The 7,120-nt window shown below is 46.1% G+C and overlaps 1 long non-coding RNA gene across 1 annotated transcript in view; it reads left to right on the forward strand.

Moving 5' to 3' along the window:
* Nucleotides 1–1,551, forward strand: part of LOC132451727 (uncharacterized) — a 5,606-nt gene extending 4,055 nt beyond the window's left edge. Inside the window, exon 2 of the long non-coding RNA XR_009524195.1 lies at nt 1,137–1,551. This is a non-coding gene — a long non-coding RNA (uncharacterized LOC132451727). The remainder of the gene's footprint in view (nt 1–1,136) is intronic.
* Nucleotides 1,552–7,120: the final 5,569 nt, after the last annotated feature.

The following is a 7,120-nucleotide window of genomic DNA, read 5'->3' on the forward strand; positions in this document are numbered from 1 at the left end:
GAAGAATGCGGAATATGTACAAGCTTTGTTGAGGAGTATTTTGAGGATTCGCAAATATACTTAATCAATTTACACGTGTGTGTGTGTTTGTGTTTTTTTGGAGAGCGCAAGAGAGAGAGAGAGCGACAGGGAGAGACGATGTGTTTACATATAGGCTTTGTACATGCGAGTGCATTAGTGTGCATGCATCCCCCCCATTGCTGGTAAAATAGACGCGAGCCCACACATGGAAGATATTACGTCCTTTCAGAGCCATGTGGTGGGCACATGAGCCTTAAAGTCACAGGCACCCTCTTTCCCCACTCCAGATACACTAGTAAAGCCTCCGTCACCATTGTAGCACCCCCATCGACAGACGTGCTTGGACTAGTCCACTGACATCATCACCTGCTGAGCATGGTGGCCCTCCTGTTGTGTTTTCAGGATCAGGCATCAGATCAAGCATATATTAGTCGTTTGCTTTTTAATTGACAGGTGATGGATAATATCGTACTGCCACTACATTAGGTTGATAGAAATATCCAAAACACACCTCAACCATGGGGAAACTTTACAGAATTTCTGGAGCATAATATAATCTCTCTCTTGACACAGGAAATATTTGTGACATCCCAAATGGAATAAATCCAGCACAATTCGATGTAAATTCAGTTCAACAGGGTTTGGGGATGGGGGACACGGAGTGTGTGAAGGGAGTGCATGGGGGCGTTCCTCAGGGAATAACCTGGCCAGCCTTACCTTGTTACTAATGTTTAATAAACGGCTGTGATCTGAAGTAGTTCATTAAACATCTGATTACAGATTAAATATCATTCACCAATCTATATTTCTATTTTAATATTTCTGCACTGTTTCACTCTTTTATGTATTTTGTATACTAAGGTCAGGGGTCCGCATTTTGTGGAAGTGCTCTTGTCCTACTTTGGGAGGTGGTGTGTGCGTGTGCGCGGGCATGCTTGTGTGTGCGTGAGTGTGTTTCAACCTAACCTCTGGTTACTTTTTGGAGGTTTGGCTGATGACGCCTGAAATTCCGTTTGAGAATTGCAGACAGGTTTTTTTTCTCCTTCGAACTCGTTTCCTTTGTCTAGTCCCTCCCCGTTCTGTCTTTAACTCGATATGTTTCTTTTCATCCACAGGCTTGTTCCCCTCGCTCTCTTTTCTCTCCCTCGCTCGCTCCTTCCAGAGGGGTGGATGGAAAATCACCGTCATTGTAAATGTGAGCTGCAGACCTGACTCCTTTCGGACCCGTCCACCCTCCAGCACAAGCATCAGACAACCTACAAAGACAACTGCTTTACCAAGACGCTTTTTTTTGTTTCCAAGACTGTTTTCCATGTCTTTATAAAGACGTTTATTGAGAAAAAAAACATCCTTTGTTTGGTTTTTCAAAACAATTTGGTTATTGAGGATCCATGGTTACCATATTTATTGTTTCCAATTCACATACGCACACACACGCACACACACACACACACACACACACACACACACACACACACACACACACACACACACGCACACGCACACGCACACACACACACACACACACACACACATTCAGGCAGAAACACAGACACCCACACGTGAACTGTTTCTCTCTGTAATGTTTTGTATATAAAAGCAGGATCATCAATCACAGACTGGAAACGCAAAGATATGTTCAAGAAGCAGTGCAGGGGGACGAAGATCAGGAAGGAGTTAGAGAAAGAAAATGCAGATGGAGAGGCATATACATATCCAGAGTGAGAAAAAGAAAGGTTTGGAGAGAGAGAGAGAGAGAGAGAGAGAGAGAGAGAGGGGGCCAGAAAAAGAAGGGAGAGAGCAATAAGTGAAGAGGGAGAAAGGAAGGGGAGACGAAAAGAGATCGAGGGAGAAAGGAGAAAGGAGGGGAGGGAGGAAAGAGGAGGGGAGAGAGAGTGTGGGAGGGAGAGAGGAGGGGATAAAGGGAAAGGGAGGGGATAAAGAGAGAGGGAGGGAGAGAGAGAGAGAAAAGGGGGAGACTGAAGGTGGTGGAGTTAGGGTAGATAGGACGGCCCATGACATAGCTGAAGCATGAGTGCATGCCTGCTGGCTGGCGATGGCTCTCTGCTCCGCATCTGGTTAGAATCCATCCGCCTGGCCTCTCCTACACTGGCCTCTTACTTCCACGGTTCTCCCCTTGTTCTGTCCCAATACCTTAATTCCCATAGCTACCCTTCTCCAAAAGTATCTCACCTTTACACATTTCTCGACACCCCCTTCTTCTGCTGACTGATATTGTAGTTGAATTGTCTCCCTGACTCCATTGTACTACAAACAAACTGGAAAGGAGAAAGAGATAGAGACAGAGAGAACAGACAGAGAGAGACAGAGAGAGAGAGAGACAGAGAGTGTGTGAGAGAGAAACAGAGAGAGAGAGACAGAGAGAGAGAGAGAGAGAGAGAGAGGAGGGTGAGTACTCGATCAAAGCTGAATTACCGACGCTAAAAAGTTGTAGAATCTAATGGAATGAGGGACAGAACTACGGCAGCAGGACAGGGATATTTTCCACTGTGTTTGTGGATCTCTGTCTCTGGTTTTATCTCAACCTTAACACAAGCTCTCCTTTTTAAACTCAGCTCTAGCAATCCCTGCAGGAGTCTTTCAGTCCCTCCTCAGGTTTCTGTCCTGCTGCTCAGTGGCTGTTTGGGAGTCTCCGGCTGTCTGTGGAAGTGCTTCGGTGCCATCGGGCGTCTGTTAAACTATTGAATCATGCCTCTAACGTGGCTCTGCAGTGCTTATTACAGAGACTGTTACTTGAATGAATCATCTCCATATAGAATTTGAATCATTTGACCACTCATCCTCTATATGGCTCTTCTCTTGTAGTTCTATACGTGACAAAACCACAGCTCATTCATATCCAAAGGGTCTTACTCAGTCATTCTATTGTTAACATGGGACAGGGGGATAGGTACGGGCTTGCCCTCTCTCTCTCTCTCTCTCTCTCTCTCTCTCTCTCTCTCTCTCTCTCTCTCTCTCTCTCTCTCTCTCTCTTTCTTTCTCTCTCTCTTTCTCTTTCTATGTCGCCCTCCCTCAGTTTCCAACCACCTTTCACACGCACACACTCAGGCTTGAACGCACACACACTAACACACAGACACACAGGCACACACGCCCACACACACACACACTCACACACACATACACACACGCACACACAACCACACACACACACACACACACACACACACACACACACACACACACACACACACACACACACACACACACACACACACACACACACACACACACACATACACACACGCACACTTTGTCTTCAGGGTGTGTCCGCACACTTCCACATTTTGGCCCAAATTTGTTTTGTCGACCAGATGATCGCGTCCAGCCAGTCACAATCTAGGGGGGTCGTGGCTTCCACGAAAAAAAGAGAAGAAATTCCACCCCATTCCATGATGGTCCCGCCCCCTTTGTCACTTACATTCCCCTCCTCTCCTCACTGATCTCCAAAACCTCCTACAAGAAGAGAAGAGTGTTCCACGTGTCCGGAGGTGGATACTGCTTTTGAAGGAGGAGGAGGATAAGGAGGAGGAAGAAGAAGAGGAGGAGCGACATTCTGTTTGTCTGTTTGGAGAGACCATATGCTTTTCTAGCGTGTGCAATAGGAACAGGCATCCCAGCTGCCTGCTGGCTCTGCTTCGGGGTGTCCTGCCGGGTCTGCTCTCAACGGTGACCTGTGGAATCCTTAAGACAAGGTCAGATGAGAAAAGATGCACTTTATCAAACTGATAAACCAGCAGAGCCACAGAGAAGACTGAGAGGCAGCTCCCACTAAGGTCCAAGATTGGAAAGAAAACAACCTGTTGGAGTTTACGCACACACACACGCACGCACGCACACACACACACACACACACACACACACACACACACACACACACACACACACACACACACACACACACACACACACACACACACACACACACACACACACACACACACACACACACACTTTCTATCTAAGTGTCTTAGTACTGCAATACTGCGGGTGTGGAGATCCCTAGCATGTAGCATATGAAGGGCCCCTCCCTTCATAATTATGTATGTGCATGTGTAATTGCTAGAGCCCATGCTGGGGATCTCTGATCGGAAGGAGCAGAATTGTCAGGTGTGTGAATGACTGATATTATATTACTGTCGTCTGCTGGGGATGAATCAACAGTCAACCTCCAGAGTTCCCAACCAGTGATCATCCTGGGGTGTGTCCTGTTGCTTTAAGACCAGGTGATGCTTCTTTGTTACCGGCAGAACCAGGAGCTGACGCTCTGCAGGCCAATAGAGCAGATATGTTCTGCTTGGTGCTGCACCTACTTTACTTTGGATTCCTCACGGTAAAAGCCCCTTCACACCTAAAGCATCAGAGCTCCCACAATCTCACACCCTTGATACCCCTTGATTTTTTCTAGTCTATATTCAACTTACAATACAGCATTCCACATTGCAATAAATAGATATATGTCCTCTTTTTTTTCATGCTCGCAATCTTACTGTTGTCTCTAACTGAACTAAATCAAGTGCCATTCCAACCTTAAAAACGTATACTTCACATTTTGAAGATTAAACTGGGTCCACAGAATAGAACGGGGGCCATTGTTGAACGACACCCGTGGTACGTGATCCTGTGTTGCTGCTAGCTCTTCACAGGTGCCCAGTTTCCCAGACCTGTATATGAGCCATCTTGGCCTACCGTCCCCCGCTGTCTCTCCCTGACGGGGTCCACTGGGGAGAGGGGAGGAGAGGTAGCGGCGGGACCCTCTGGCCTGCCAGTGGTCTCGTCGGGGGTCCCAGGCCAGGGGGGGGGAGGTGGCGGGAGATGTGTGCTGGGACTTGCTCTCCACCATGTGAAATGCAACCCCTCCTCTCCCCCAGGGTTTCAACCAAACTAAATAAACTGCTGCTCTGCCTTCTACACCAGGTTAACGTTTGTCTCTTTGTCTCTACTACTACTATACTACTACTATACTACAACTACTACTACTACATCTACTCCTGACGATATTACTATCAGTGATCACAATAATGCATACGATACCAGGAATCGACTTAGCAGACGCCTTTGTCCAAAGCAGACATGCTGTTTGTTTGTGAATTTCATTAAAGAGCAGGTATAGTTGGGCCATCTTGCTGTAATGTATTTCATTAAAGAGCAGGTATAGTTGGGCCATCTTGCTGTAATGTATTTCATCAAAGAGCAGGTATAGTTGGGCCATCTTGCTGTAATGTATTTCATCAAAGAGCAGGTATAGTTGGGCCATCTTGCTGTAATGTATTTCATTAAAGAGCAGGTATAGTTGGGGCATCTTGCTCAAGCAAGCATATGCCAGGTAGTCTGCAGACTTTGGGGTTTTATTGATCACATGATTATTGATATACTCTATATAGCGATGAGGAAATCATCTTTCCGGTGTTCTAACATCCAAACACTCAATGACTCTGGCCTTCAACCCCGGGTGTAGTCAAAGAAAAATGAATTTTACAGTTAAGTTGAGGTTTGAATCCCCTCCTTCACTAGTAAGGGACAATTTAGAAGAAGAGTCGTGACCTGGGCTAGCCCACTTCACCGTCAATCCCCCAGTCTGAGGTGGTCAGGGTGGCCATGGCATACTGCCCTGTTGGCAGGGAGGTGAGGTGGTATATTTGCTGAGGCCGTGTCGTACAGAAAAGTCAAACGGAGCGGGGATTACACACACTTCCTCTGCCAGATCCCTGGGGTCGCAATGTCAACACACACAGGCACACAGGCACACAGGCACACACACACACACACACACACACACACACACACACACACACACACACACACACACTCACAAAACACGCATTCTTGCGCACAAAATACACATACATTACAGATCAGAGATTAGTCTCCTCAAAGTAAATGGTGTGAATTACTGGGAATACTTGGGGACATACTGTATGTCTTTGTGGGCATTCTGTTTGTGCGTGTGTGTGTGTGTGTATGCGTGTCTCGTAGTGTGCGTGTTCATCCCTGATTCAAGCTTAACATTCTACACAGGACATGAAAAAGGAAGAGAAAAGAAAGTAGAGTCAGGAGGAGATGATAAGAGAAGGAGAGATGTTTCCCAACATGTTGTCTGGCTCTAAATCCAGTCCAGGGCGCCTCTCCCAGATGTGGACTCAAATTCTTCTCCTTTTCCATACTTTCCATTTCAGTCTCCACACTTTTGAATTCCTAACCATATGAAACCTATGCACACATCAAATGTATAAATACAATATCCTCAATCGTGTATCTAGCTTTTTAATTCAAATCACCTGTTGAACGTTGAACTTTCAAGCACAATTAATCCAAATATGCAAAGAAGATAAAAGCTACACAAAATAAGAACCTTCCCACCTAGCGATGGAGGACGTGTCCTTTTCTTTTCTAGAAGAGACAGGCTTGCCTCCTGCCCCCCACTCCCTCCTCGCCATTGTGGAATAGCGGTGATTTAGTGAGGACGTAGCCCAGAATAACATAGCATTACAGCTAAAGAGACAACTCTTCTAGTGGGGAGCCCCCTTGATGACTGTTTAGAGTCCCTCCACTGTTTAAACTTAATTTCACCTTGGGACACTAGCAGTTATCTCTCAACAAAGAAAATACTCCCTGTTTATTGTTTATCAGGATATAAAAAAAAATTAAAATCATTTTTAAAACTTTATTTCATGTTTGTTGAATTCAGGACGCCCGTACAACCCCACATTCGTTTCTTGTGTTTTAACACAAAAGCAATCATATTCTGCTCTTTGCTTGCGTTCGGTCTCTCCTTCTCCCCCTGTTGTGGGTATTTTTCCTCGGTGCGAGCCAGATGTGCTTCTCCTCAGAGCCTCTGGAGCTCCTCCCAGCGACGGCCCCCGTGATTCATTTTCCACATCTCGAAAACGATTCTCTCACTCCTCCCCTCCCCCATCTCTCTCTCTCTCCTTCATTTTCTTCATTTCGTTCTCCTTGACTGTCTCAAGGACGGCGTAAGCATAGAGTGGTTGTCTTTGGTGCAGATATTGAACGTGTTTCACTTCACTTCTATGCTAAAGTAAAGTCAAGACATGGAGGAGGCAGCCAAGCACTGATG

This window comes from Gadus macrocephalus, chromosome 22 (genome assembly GCF_031168955.1).
Source record: "Gadus macrocephalus chromosome 22, ASM3116895v1".
Taxonomy (NCBI): domain Eukaryota; kingdom Metazoa; phylum Chordata; class Actinopteri; order Gadiformes; family Gadidae; genus Gadus; species Gadus macrocephalus.